The 13,153-nt window shown below is 44.4% G+C and overlaps 1 protein-coding gene across 5 annotated transcripts in view; it reads right to left on the minus strand.

The window, feature by feature from the left end:
* Chd6 (chromodomain helicase DNA binding protein 6) overlaps positions 1–9,184 on the minus strand; it is a 158,719-nt gene extending 149,535 nt beyond the window's left edge. For 3 of the 5 annotated variants that reach the window (XM_029474377.1, XM_029474375.1, XM_029474372.1), the window contains exons 1-2: positions 9,098–9,184; positions 2,079–2,211 (exon numbers count right to left, since the gene is read on the minus strand). The gene's annotated coding sequence lies outside the window, so the exon portion shown is untranslated. The remainder of the gene's footprint in view (positions 1–2,078; positions 2,212–9,097) is intronic. The other 2 variants (XM_029474373.1, XM_029474374.1) reach the window with 2 other exon arrangements.
* Positions 9,185–13,153: the final 3,969 nt, after the last annotated feature.

The raw sequence follows: 13,153 nt of genomic DNA on the forward strand, positions 1-13,153 counted from the left end.
ACAGAGCAGGTAAGAGTGGAGAGTGTACCTGTGTACAGCTCACGTAAGTGGTCGTGTAGCAGCACCATGTCAACATGGGAACATATGTGAGGCAGAGGCAGCAGTGTGGGAACAAGCCTGAAGCAAGGAAAACTACAAACATTCAAAGCACAGGATCTGCCAATCCCATCCATTCTTCAAGACCTTATAGTGGGCTAGGGTGCAGCTGCTCAGCTGGTAGAGTGCTTACCTAACATGCAAGAAAGTCCCAAGAAAGTCCAATCCTCAGCACTGCCTAAACCAAGCACGTTTGCACCAACATGTAATTTCAGCTCTTCGAAGGTAAAAGCAAGGGGGAGGTCATACTCCACTCAACTCAGCAAGTTTGGGGCCAATATGGAATCTCTGAAGCCTTGCCAGAAGCAGGAGAGGAAGAGGGAGAGGGAGAGGGAGAGGAGGGCAAGAGAGAGCCACATAATTTCAATATACATGCAGATGTCTAGATTTTTGCATTCTTTAGGGAGAAAAGTTACCCAAAAGCAAGCAAGGCACAGTGGCACACACTTGATATAGCATCAAGTAGAGAATGGCAGAGATATACAGAGAGATTGTCTTTAAAAAATTAATGCAAATAAACAAAAATAAGTCGAAACAGCATTTTCAAAACATCAAATCCCCAAATCAGTATTAGTCAAGTTCTCATATCATTTTCAGTTAAACACTCTTCCCTACCATGTATCACAGCTCACTGGGCCCTTAGCATATAACCTGACACTCAAAAGAATGACAATGGGACAAGTGACTTGATATAGCCAGGACAGACACTGCTGTGTTACACACAGTGCTCTCTAGCTTCTGACAGCTCGTGCTCTCGTTCGTTCTCTCTCTCTCTCTCTCTCTCTCTCTCTCTCTCTCTCTCTCTCTCCCCACCCCAGCCTCCCTCTCTAAGAAGCATTAACTAAATAATTCCAACAATTCCCTGTCTGTGAACTAGAAATCTAATAAATATGTTTAATAACATTGATGTTTGATTAGACCTATTTATTATAACTAGATAACATTTTTAAAAGATGACTCAACATGTGGATCTTCACAGTCAAATGTGAGTTTTATGTAGTCAAATTTCTATTTTCTTTCCAATCACAAAATAATTTGCAATTCTTCTGGGGACACTGATCAATACACTGGAATCAATGCTATCCTTGAGTTTCTTAAGTTTAAATTTTGATGTACAAGCACTCGACACAGAGAGAGACATATATATTCCTGAATGAGTAAAAGAAATCTTTTTTTTTTTACCAAATTACTTTTTAAAACATGATGCAAAGGGGACAGAGAAAAACAGTCTTTCAAAGGATAATATTATTAAAGATGGTATTCTTTATGAACTGCAAAACCATCCTAGTTCTTAGCTGATACCTGAAACAGAAACCCTACATACGACCTAATGAGATGGGAACCATCATAACCAGCACTGGAGAGCTACAATACTGCACTCAAAAGCTGTCTGCCTTTAAATCTTTAATAAGAAAACACTTCAGAAGCTGTGCTGAGAGAGTATGCATAGCAGTCAGACAGGAAGGTAAGAGCCTTGCTGGCATACCTACCAGCTACCTTGCTGCTTTTAATTCCTTGTGAAACACATCTAAATTTATTTCTGATCCTATGATTTTCTGAACTTTCAAATCAACTTTCACATAAAAATTGGCAAATATAAATGGGTAAATCGTGTCAGTTTTAAGCGTATGACTTGCTTACCCTCATTTCAGGCTAAAGGATAGTCTTGTCTCTTATTTGCCTTTCCAGCAAAATTTAAAAAAAAAAAAAAAAGTATGTTGTACTTTTACTACAGCAGGTGTGTCTGTGCCACAAAAACTAAGATTCTAAAGTTGTGCTATTCTATATGAGTGGCACTGGCCACTGAAACTCCAATTAATATTAATATTAAAACTCAAAGTTCCCTTCAGCCACATTTGAAGGGTTTAAAGGTGACACATGGCTAGCAAGGGACCAAGTTTTACTAGGCTTATTTAGAATAATTTCTTAAATGTTAATCTTCATAAAAATCTCCGATAGATTCGTGGTTCTCCACTACGTACCTGACTGGACTTACATTTCTGACAAGCTTCGAAGTAGTGATGAAGTAGCTCATCACCGGGCACAAGTGCTCTCTGCCAGTGAAAGGCCCATTTTCATTTCTGTTCTTTTCCAATCAGTCATAAGCTAATAATTCTATAAAATATCAGAAAAATAGATTGCTGGGGGGAAAAGCCACATTAAACAGGACAATATAAGTGTTTATTAGATATATTATTATTTTATTATTAGATATAAGGTAAAATAAAAAAATTAAAAGTAAAGCAACCTTTCTACAGAACTACACAAAGGTGTCTGCATGCTTACTGCATGCGCTGTACACAACTCAACACAAAGACCTAGAGTTCAGATCTTCACAAGTCTGGGAACCATTTTAAGATATCTGATCTGTAAAGAATGATTTTATACTTTTACAATCATCTTTCTGGAGTTTGCCATTAATCTTTCATAACCTCTACAAGTTTCTCAATGTATTTTTACAATTTAAGGCAAAACTATTAATTCCATTAAGTAAAATTCCCTTAAATTCTTAACATGGAATCTTACCAAGTTGGCTTTAAAGACAATCTAGTGATGACAGGGTCAGGATGGGGACTGTCCCTGCAGATCACATGTGCTACCCCAGATGGTGGCATTGCTTTGGGAGAAAGAGGCACCTTTAGAGAATGGAGCCTAGCTGGAGGTAGCAGGCAGCCCTCTTGTGGGCCTACTGGGTTCTCTCTGATTCCTGACTAATGCCAACATGATCAGCCCCCACATTCCTGCCGCCACAACCACAACATGGCCACAAACCTTCATCAACATGCCTTCCCCTGAACACTGAGCAAGAATAAATCCCTCCTCCCTAATTCCTGTCAGGTATTCTGTCACAGCATCAAAAAGTAACCAATACAGATGTATATATAGTGTGATATGTATTTATAGTGTAATCTAATCCTGTCATATGACCAGCAATGATGAAAGCCAAATGTTTTCAAGGAACCTAACAGTTGAATTTAGACTGCTAACACTGTGAGAATTGTTAAGCTAAAATACACAAGCAATAATCAAGTGTCTGTTAAATTACATAAATTTTTTTCAGTAAATAAAACGTATGATCTGGACCTAGCATTTCAGAAAATCTTTCAAAGAACTTTTGAGAACACTATTTTTTCTTGAACCCAAAGCAAACAGACCAGGCACACTTTTTTTTTTTTTTACTATGAACACTCAGGGAACAAACCAAATAGAGTCCCCTTATAGCAATGGCTCTCGCCCTTCCTAATGCTGTGACCCTTTAATACAGTCCCTTATGTTGTGATGACCCCCAACCTCAAAATTATCTTCATTACTACTTCCTAACTGTAATTTTGCTACTGTTATGAACTGTAATATAAATATCTGTTTTCTGATGGTCTTGGGCAACCCCCTGTGAAAGAGTTGTTTAACCCACAGGTTGAGAACTGCCTTAGAGGAATCAGTGACCTTTACTAAACCATCTAATCTACAGGTCATGAAAAACGGGCTGATTCTTCTCTTCAATTGGTATTCCAGTCCAATAAGTAGGTTCCATAAGGAAACCTGTAAGAATCCTGCGGTCAGTGATTTGCTACAACTGCTCTTTTGATTCTTACTGCGCTAGATATCTAGTTCATCAATTTGTTTCTATTTAAGGAAATCGCACAGCGAGACCCAAGAACCTTAAAACAAGATACTTTCCTACAGTAACAGCTGATTTTATGGACTCTGACACATATGCACGTTCTCTGTAAAACAGTACACTCAAGTAGAAACCTTTTTAGAAAATGCCACTTAATGTTCATATTAGTTGTAAGACACTACCTAAGTCTTGAGACTTGAAGAAAGAGGCATTTTGGTTAATTATAGTAAGAACTGTTGGCTTGTTCCTTCCTTAAGTGTATGTGAGTAAAGACAGCACCTAAACTGTTTACTCTGGGTTTAGGAAAAAGGAAATCCTAATATACAGAATGAAGCAATAACAATATTAATAAGGAAGAAAAGAAATGCCATGCATTCTTGCCATAGCCATCCTGCTAGCCCCATCTGCAGAGGCAGATGGCAGGCACTGAGAAGCCCAGAACCCTCTAAGCTGTCTTACAACTGCCCCCACTTCCAACCTTAGAGCCTACAAAGTAGTAGGATGGGCAAGAAACAACTTCCAGAGGAGCACAGGAGGAAAGAAGTCTGGAGGTGACCCCAGGGACGCTGCCGAGGGACCTCCCCAGCAGAGGCTGGGGCTGCACACACAGGACAGTTATTTTGAAATGACTTAAACCAATGAATCTAAATTTAACTTTTTAGTATGTGGATAGAAACGGGGTGAGGGGAATAGTATGAGAACCACAAATGACAATAGATTTGCATACTATTCTGTAGCCTTCAAAGACAAACTAATGACAGGATGAGAAGTAGCAACCAAACTAGAAAAGTACTGAATGTCCTACCTAGATCTCTTCTCCACTGAAAGCCAGGCCTTTCACATAAACAAATGTGGAAGTCAAGAGAGAGGGGAGAGGGCATGGTAGTATGCGCCTTTAATCCTAGCACTTGGGAGGCAGAAATAGATGGATCTGTCCGTGAGTTGGAGGCCAGCCTGGTCTACATAGTGGGCTCCAGGCCAACCAGGACTACACAGTGAGAGAGACCCCGTCTCAAAAATAAATAAAAATAAAAGGAAAAACAAACAAATATATATATATATCTCCAAATAAAATAACATGTTCACATAGCATACAACAAAATCCAAAATATATCAAAAGTTTAACTGTTTTGTAAAAATTTTATCTATAAAACTATATGGATGAATACTCCCTATAAGAACCCTATAGAACACATACAAAAAAGAAAATATCCCTTCAGACAGTTAGAAAACTCCAGTGCATACTCATCACTCTCATTTACGTTTGGAAATGCACCCTGAAAAGATTCTAATATTCTATTTCCTAATTCTCCTGAAATTTCCAAATACTGTCCTAAATTCTAAAATAAAGGATAACCACACCATGAACAATCATGGCTTTTGCCTTGTAAAACACTTGAGAGCTTGAGAGATTGCTCGGTGGGTAAGAGTACTTGTCACTCTTGGAGAGGACCTGGACTCAATTCCCAAAGGGCGCAAAGATGGCTTGAAACTATCTGTAACCCCTGAGTACTCACAGAGTACACATTCATACACATAATTTTTTTTTTTTTTTTTTTTTTTTTTTTTGGTTTTTCGAGACAGGGTTTCTCTGTGTAGCCCTGGCTGTCCTGGCACTCACTTTGTAGACCANTTTTTGGTTTTTCGAGACAGGGTTTCTCTGTGTAGCCCTGGCTGTCCTGGCACTCACTTTGTAGACCAGGCTGGCCTCGAACTCAGAAATCCGCCTCCCAAGTGCTGGGGTTAAAGGCGTGTGCCACCACTGCCCAGCCATAAAATATTTTTTAATTAAGTCATTCATGATTACAGAGGGGAAAAAAGTTCAAAGTTAAAAAAAAAAACAAAAAACAAAAAAGCTTCCAAAAAGAAGTTTAAATCATGTCATATGTGTCTTATATATTCTAAAGGTCCCAGAGTAGAGTAAGAATGGTAAAGGACATAAAGAGCACTGAGGGCACACAAACTCTATCACAAGCTATAGAAACCGACAAACAAGAGGTACTACAAAGCGTTTTTCTCTGGATTTTATCCAAACAATTGAGTTCAGGATGGGAACAGCAATGGACATTTTAAAATAACTCTATTTTACTACCTTCAGGACTTTTATGGAAGTAGCAGAATTTCTCATGAGAGTATCAACGCCTCCACAACACAAACAAAAGAAAAGAACATTCTGGCAGGGGAAGTGACTCCATTCTCCCTCTGCATGCCATGATTGCTGTGCACCAGACTCTTCTGAAGTGCACCTCGGGCTGGGAAGGAGGGCAAGCCGTGCCCTCACTGTATGTCCCCCTTTCGGAGATAGATTCTTGAAATGGAAAAGCAAGCCTGGATGCAGGCTTAAAAAGGTATGGTTGTTGACCTCGCACCATACGACTAAAACAAGACGCTACACTCAAGCTTCTGAAGTCATCTTTGATCCAAAGGAATTACTCTGGATCTGGGTTCAAATTCTACCCATAGTTGGTGGCCTTGAACATACTTCATCCCAGTGAGCTGCAGCCCAGCTTCATGAAATGGTTAGAAAGCAAAGGCATTTACACCCATGGCCCCTGTCCCCAGCTGAGTGCTAGATGCACACCGGATATCTATCCAATCAGTGCTGGTTCTCTGCTGCTTGTCTCAAGTGTTTCACATTCCACTGCAAACAAAATATTCCTTAAGGAACAGACACCAAACCCTAACTATTACTTTATGTATTTTGGAGTCCGAAGTATAATAATCTGGTATAGGAAGATGCAGGCAACCCCAGGAAATCCACTGTAGCTTTTTACTTGAACTAAATCACAGCTTTTATGAGGGATGGAAGTAGAAGAAACAGAAGTATTTATTAAGAACCAAACTATTGCAGGCTTTGCAATAAGCAGTACAACCACTGGGGAAAATGGCCTAAAGAAAGCAGTTTCTTCATTGGATGTGGACACTGTCTCTGTCCTGTAGCAAAGGTATTTTTGCAGGGAGACTCTGAATCCAGCAACCTATGCAAAGGGCACATGTAGACCCACTGGTCTTTCCCAACAGACTTCCCACCTAAGTTGGAGGGCACAGGCAATGACAGGACAGTCTGAGGTACAAAGCTCCATGGTTTTAACACAAGAGAAAATGATCTCAAACTCGGTTGGGATTAAGCCATGCTTCCAAGAAAACCAAAATTTTTTTTGAAATTTAAACCAAAGAATCTTCAAAATATAGTGGTCTCAGGACATACTGTTTCTGATTAACCTGCAATATCCCGCTGGCAAAAAAAAAAAAAAAAATAGCACTTCAAACTACTTACTATAAGCAGAGATTCCCAAACAACAGAGTGAGGGTAGGGATATGTACAGGTTAGCTTTTTGTGTGTGCTTGGGTAAGTGTGCCTGTGCACATGGAGGCCAAATGTCAAATGTTTCTTCCTCAATCTTACTACCACATTTTTTTGAGACAAGGTCTCTCACTTTAGAGTTTGCCAATTCAGCTAGGTTGGCTGGCTGGCCCCCAAGCCCCAGAGATGACAGGAGTTAGCCATAATGCCTGATTTTTTTTATGTGGATGCTAGGGATACAAACTTGAGTCTTAATGCTAGCATGGCAAACACTTTACCACAACAGGCCATCTTCCTAGTCTTTGAGTTAGTTTAAATACAAAAACATTAATAATCCATCTATGAAATCTTGGGACAGAAGGAACTCCAAATTAAGTCACAGCACTTCCCAGGCCCTTGGTGAAAGGGATGGATGCACCCCTTATGTGAAACCACCTGCCCTGGTTGGCATAAACCATGCTACATGACAACTCATGCCTAATCATTTTATCATACACACATCTCAAATCCTTCTGTTGCCAGAGAACCACAAAGTTCACAAAAACTCTCTCAGAGGCTGCCAACCTGATCTTCCAACTTGGCTTTCAACTGAACTACTGTGCTACCCACAGTGAAAGAGACAGACCCACTCACTCCCTTACAATAAGTCAAGCACTCACAGCTCTGGAAGAAAGCATGGTGTCTGTCCAGACTTTTCCAAAAGCACTATAAGCAGATGCCCATGGAGTATGCCAATAGGAGGGCCTACTGGCATGGTATTCTTATATACCATTTGGGAAATAATCAAATCCTAGGCAAAATATTTCAGACACTCTTGAAAACTGTCAATATTTAAAATATCTATTTTCTCTGTTCATGGATCTGTTACAGCAGAAATGAACAGTTTCTTGAGGGGTGGCAAAAAAGGCACAAACAGCCCCGGAGAAGGATGCTCCGGGATGCCAGAGACTCGCTAGAAACCTTGGCCAGATTACTAATGGTCTATAAAGCCTAATTTGGAGAACACGGGCCTACGAGCTCAAAATTGAATTATACTGCCTTATTAGATCCCACACTCGTGAAACCACAGTCATATTAGTCATAACTGAAACTAGGAATACTCTATGTACACAAATATAAAGTGCATGCTTATGCATTTTTAATTGGATCAAATAAAACTGAAGCTGCAAACAAACTCACATTTCAATTATCTCACTAGTGTGGGGATTTCCTAATAACCTCGTTTTAAAACCTAAGGAGCTGCCAACCCCTCTCCACATCTAACAGGCATGGTCCCTGGAAATTTTAGGAAGGACATTCCTCCGTTACTTCTCAACAGAGAAGAAAAATAAATACCCTGAAGGGAACAGATTTTTTTTTTCCATATTCCCTCTCTCTCTTTAATTTCTTTGCAAGCTCTAACATGCAATCTAATAACGCACCAAACTTGGCAGCGGGGTAGCTTGGTGGCTTGGAGTCTTGAGGGCTCAAATTTTCGGGGGCGAGTGCGCGCTAGTGCGTGAGGAGCGGGCCGGAGGGGCGCGCGACCCGGGGACGCGCCGGGGCCCCCGCCCCCTCCCGGAGCAGCAGCCTGGCACCGGCCCACCCTCCTCCACCCCTGCAAACAGACGCAGGACGCGGAGCGGAGCAACTTCTCCGCGGGGGCGGTAGCGGCTGGCGGGCGCGGGGGTGGCCCTCACGCGCCGTGGGCCGCCGGGGTCCCCTGGGAAGCCTTGGCAGGCCCCGCCCCGCCGCAAAGGCCCGCGCTTGGGGTCTGAAGCGGGACCCCAAGCCTGGGCGCGTGGCCCCGCAGTGGCGCTCTCCCAAGGACGGCGGGCGGGTGGCCGGAGCGCGCGGCAGCCCGGAGGGGCGGACGCCAAACCCCTCGCCTCAGGCCTCGGGGCCCTCGGCCTGGCCGTACGCCCGCGGCCGCGCTCGGACCCCTGCCCGGCCGGGCCTCGCGCCGCCGCGGCCCCTCAGCCCCGCTCCATTCATAGGGCAGCCCCATCCCAGCCAGCGGGGCGGAGACAGGGTCCCTGCGGGCAAGCCCAGCCTGTCGGGGCCAGGCAGGAAAATAAAAAGTTAAGAGAAGAACTTACCTAAAATGGCTCCTGCAGCAGCCAAAATACAAACAGCTATTATTTGGTGAAGTTTAGCTCAGACACCCTGCAAGGACACCCTAACCCAGCTTGGGCCCGCCTCCCCTACCGCGCTATTGGGTTTCGCCTGCCCAAAACACAGGTTCATTGGTCGTGTGGGCTGCCGATCAGACTGAAGCCCGTTTCAAGCTTGCTTGCAGGAGCGAGTGATGGGCTCGCTCCATTGTGCTCGTATTTGCATGGATGTGATCGCAGCGGTGATTGGTCGATGTCGGAGCTGCTCCGCCTCCCAGCCTAGATCTCCCCGCCTTGCAGACAGCGCAGCTCCCGGCCCGCCCCCCCCCCCCGGAATGAAGCGGCCCGGCCGCGGGGGCGGGGCGGGGCTGGGGTCCCGCAGGCGGAGGGGGCGGGGCGGGGTGCTGCGCTCTGTTTTGCAAGCAGGGGGCGAGGACATGGGCGCTGGCCTGGGGCTGGGGCTCAACCTGCAGGTGGAGGTCTCGCAGGTAGTGGGCAAGCAAGCTGGAAAACCCGGGATTGGCTCTCCGAAGGTGGGAGAAGATGTACTGGGGTCCCACGATGTGAGCGTCCCGCCGGCGCCCAGATCCTGCAACGCGCACTCGAGGAGAGGTGAAGGTCCCAACGGACAGGAAAAAGAAGATGCTGAGAGGCCCAGGGAAGCGAGGAGCCGGGTCGTCAGTCTCCAGCTGCTTATACTGCAGATCCGCCTGGCTCTCTAGCATACTAGGAACGTCTTCCCAGGGCCCTGCACACCCCGGGAGTTTTCCAGCCCTGAGGATCCTGCAGCGCATTGGATATGCTTCAGTAACATCAGGAGTGGAACCATGGTGTGTTTATTTTCGGGCCTATCTCCACTACCATCCTTGTAGCATCCTCAAGGACAGGGCCTAGCATATGACAGAGATTCAACCAATTGTTGTCTTCCGTAATTCGTTTTTTAGCAGCTAATTTTTAAGTGCCCACTAAATACCTGACATTGATCTGAGACGGAGGATGTAGCGGTCAATAGGACAAAGCCCTTGCACTCACCGAACAGGCAAAGGAAAGGCAATAAATAAAATAAATAAATGAACACAGAGGCAGGTAGTGATAAATGCCATAAAGAAAACAGATGGCGGGAGGAAGGACATCAGACCAGAGATGGGGGAGGAACAATTAGGGCAAGGAGGAATTTAGAGCCTACCCTTCCTAGCTGAATATTCCTCATAGCATCCTCCCTACTCTGGGACCCGGTGATCACTTTTCCTCTTCACTCCTGCCTGTCCCATCTGGAGTGTTTCCCCAGTGAATACTTAAATAAAAAGAAGAAGAAAAATAAAATGCCCAAAACTGACTGGACTCTGACTTTAAAAGCTCACTTTACCTTAATTAAAGCAGGAATGATCTGAGTCTGATGACTCCAAGAGCAGTTTGTCAGAATTGTTTAGGATGAGGGTGGTTTGCGTGTGTCCAGGGTAATCACAATGTTACCAGAGCCTTCCTGTACTCCCTAAGAGAATATGTTTAGCTTCTTAGAGATCCTGATTGTCTTACGTCTTTCAGCCAATGGCCCTAATTCTCTTCTGGGTCCTGCTTCTTATACTAGCTAGTTTTATGCCAACTTGACACAAACTAGAGTCATCAGAGGAGGGAGCCTTGATCAGACTATAGGTAAGCCAGTAGGGCATATTTTTAAATGATTCATGGGGGAGGGCTCAGCCCATTGTGGGGAGTGCCACTCCTAGGCTGGTGGTCCTGGGAATCTATAAGAAAACAAGCTGACCAAGTAAGTCATAAGGAGCAAGCTAGTAAGCAGCACCTGTCCATGGCCTCTCTATCAGCCCCTGCCTTCTGATTCCTACCCGTTGTGAGTTCCTGCCCTCACTGCTTTTGCTGAGAAGTGTTACATGGGGCTGTGAGAAACAAAACCCTTTCCTCCTCAAGTTGCTTTTGATCATGGTGTTTCATCACAGTAACAGTAATTCTAGCTAAGGACCTTCTTCTTTTCTTGGACTACCCCATTAATTTGTCTAGTTTGAAAGTGCACATCACATAGCTGTCTCACCTGCCACCTTTTTCCATTTGTTTCAAGGATGGCCACAATGTGTCACAGCCCATACTTTCTCCTCTATCCATCTTTCCTTAGATATCAAGTATCAGCTATGTCTGTAGGTATTGTTTTTATAGATACAAAGATAGAGTATTAAGGCAGACAGCATCCTGGTTCAAAGGGAGGCTTGCAGTCTGGAGACAAGTCAGAGAGAAATGCATCTCAAGATTCTCCAATCCTGCCAAGCTGGTAGCTAACTGTCCTTGCTCTGGCCTCTTAAGAGATAGCTTACTTACCTTCCTATCCAGTTTCCGCAACAACTAATGGACCAGAAAGCTGGTAGTCAGACCCAGTCAGCCCAAATACCAGGATCAAGGGTTCTAGAGCTTTCAACAGTACTCAAGGGGGCTGACATCTATGAATTTATTCTGTCTGGCATGAGGCTGAGGAAATAAAAATTGGGCAGAGGAAGAAGCACCTTTAAGCAGAGGCATAGAGACTAGAGAGATTGTTGGGGAAGGGCAGGTGCTGGACAGAAAGGAAAGGTAGACTTGCCTTGCCTTGCCATTCTCAGAGGCAAGTCAATAGCATAAGACACAAAGACACAATGTGGGGTGGTCAGACAGGGAATCAATAGGAGTCCAGGGTGGCTTCACAACCAAATAGAATAGAATGCGTGGGAGCAAAGGAAGTGCCTGAGGCTACATTCAGAAGACAAGATACTGCAGGCCCAGCCATGAAAGAATAGGTCTGCAGAATTGAGAAGCTGACTCTGAAAGCAGCTAGGGTCCTACAGCTAGGGCAGCAGTCTGGGAAGAGGCAGCAGCTAAGCTGCATTTTGCTGAGTTCTGCCCAGAAGCAAAGGCTGGTTTTGTGCTAAAGGAATGAGGTGTGAGTGTAAGGTAGGGATGAAAAGCAAATTCCAGAGTGACTTTTAGTTTGGCCTCCTCTACGTGTGGCGGATAGTTTCTGCTCTGAGATTATTCTCTAAGAAGCCATGTAACATGAGTCTCGGCATTGCCTGTGTCGCAGGGGAAGAAAGGAAGTTGACTCACCAGCTCTTCTTTCATTGGGCAGGGATTCACGTCAGTTAGTCATGGCTACATCCCAAACAAGCTTCTGTGGTGTTCCCAAACGCAGTGTCAACGGGGACCCTGGAAGGAGGGCCATGAGCCAAAGCACTATCAGGGGCCACATGTGTGAAGACAGATGGCCCACACCCAGAGCCGCTCGCCACTGCAGCTGCAAGAAGAGTCAGTTGATACCATGAGGCTATGAAGGCCTAATACAAAGGTGAGAACAGAAATATAAGAATGTCTGTACCATATAGTAATACATCCACTCCCATGGTGTCCCAGGAGAGAAAAAAAAATGTTACAACTCAAAACAGTAGCCTCAGAAAGACTTCCTGCACTTCCAGAACTTTCTGATGATAACTCTATAAGGAGGAGACGGAAGATACATGGCTGTGTTCTTCTGCCTCCATTCTGTTTCCTCCATTAGAACATGAGCTTCTTCATTGTTCTCGTCTCAAAATCTATGGAAGAGAGAAAGAGGCTTTTTTCACCAGGCCATTTCATTTTCCCCCGAAAACTTACAGCAAAATTACTCTGAGTAGGCGCATCCAACTGACCTCTTGAAAAAATGAATCTTGGTAGAAATAAGATTTGTGTCACTTGGGGGCATCCCCTAAACACTCCTGTTGGTCCCCCAAGCTCACTTCCTTCCTTCATCTGCTGGTCCTAAGCATAATTATCCAGAAGAGAATTGGGAAATGGCAATAGCATGGGCCCAGGTTCCCGAATGACTGCAAAGAGCAGAACCCCTGTACACCTGCACTGGACAATGCTGTGTACAAGAAATAAGTTCACAGTGTCAAGCGACTGATGTATGCAGGCTGATGGTTGCATCCAGTCGCATACCCTGACCAACACAGGACTTGTCTGATGTCATTGAATTCTTGGTCCTTCCAGGACAGAGATTGTTTGTCACTCAAGCACAGGTGCGGT

Source organism: Mus caroli, chromosome 2, assembly GCF_900094665.2.
Source record: "Mus caroli chromosome 2, CAROLI_EIJ_v1.1, whole genome shotgun sequence".
Lineage (NCBI taxonomy): Eukaryota > Metazoa > Chordata > Mammalia > Rodentia > Muridae > Mus > Mus caroli.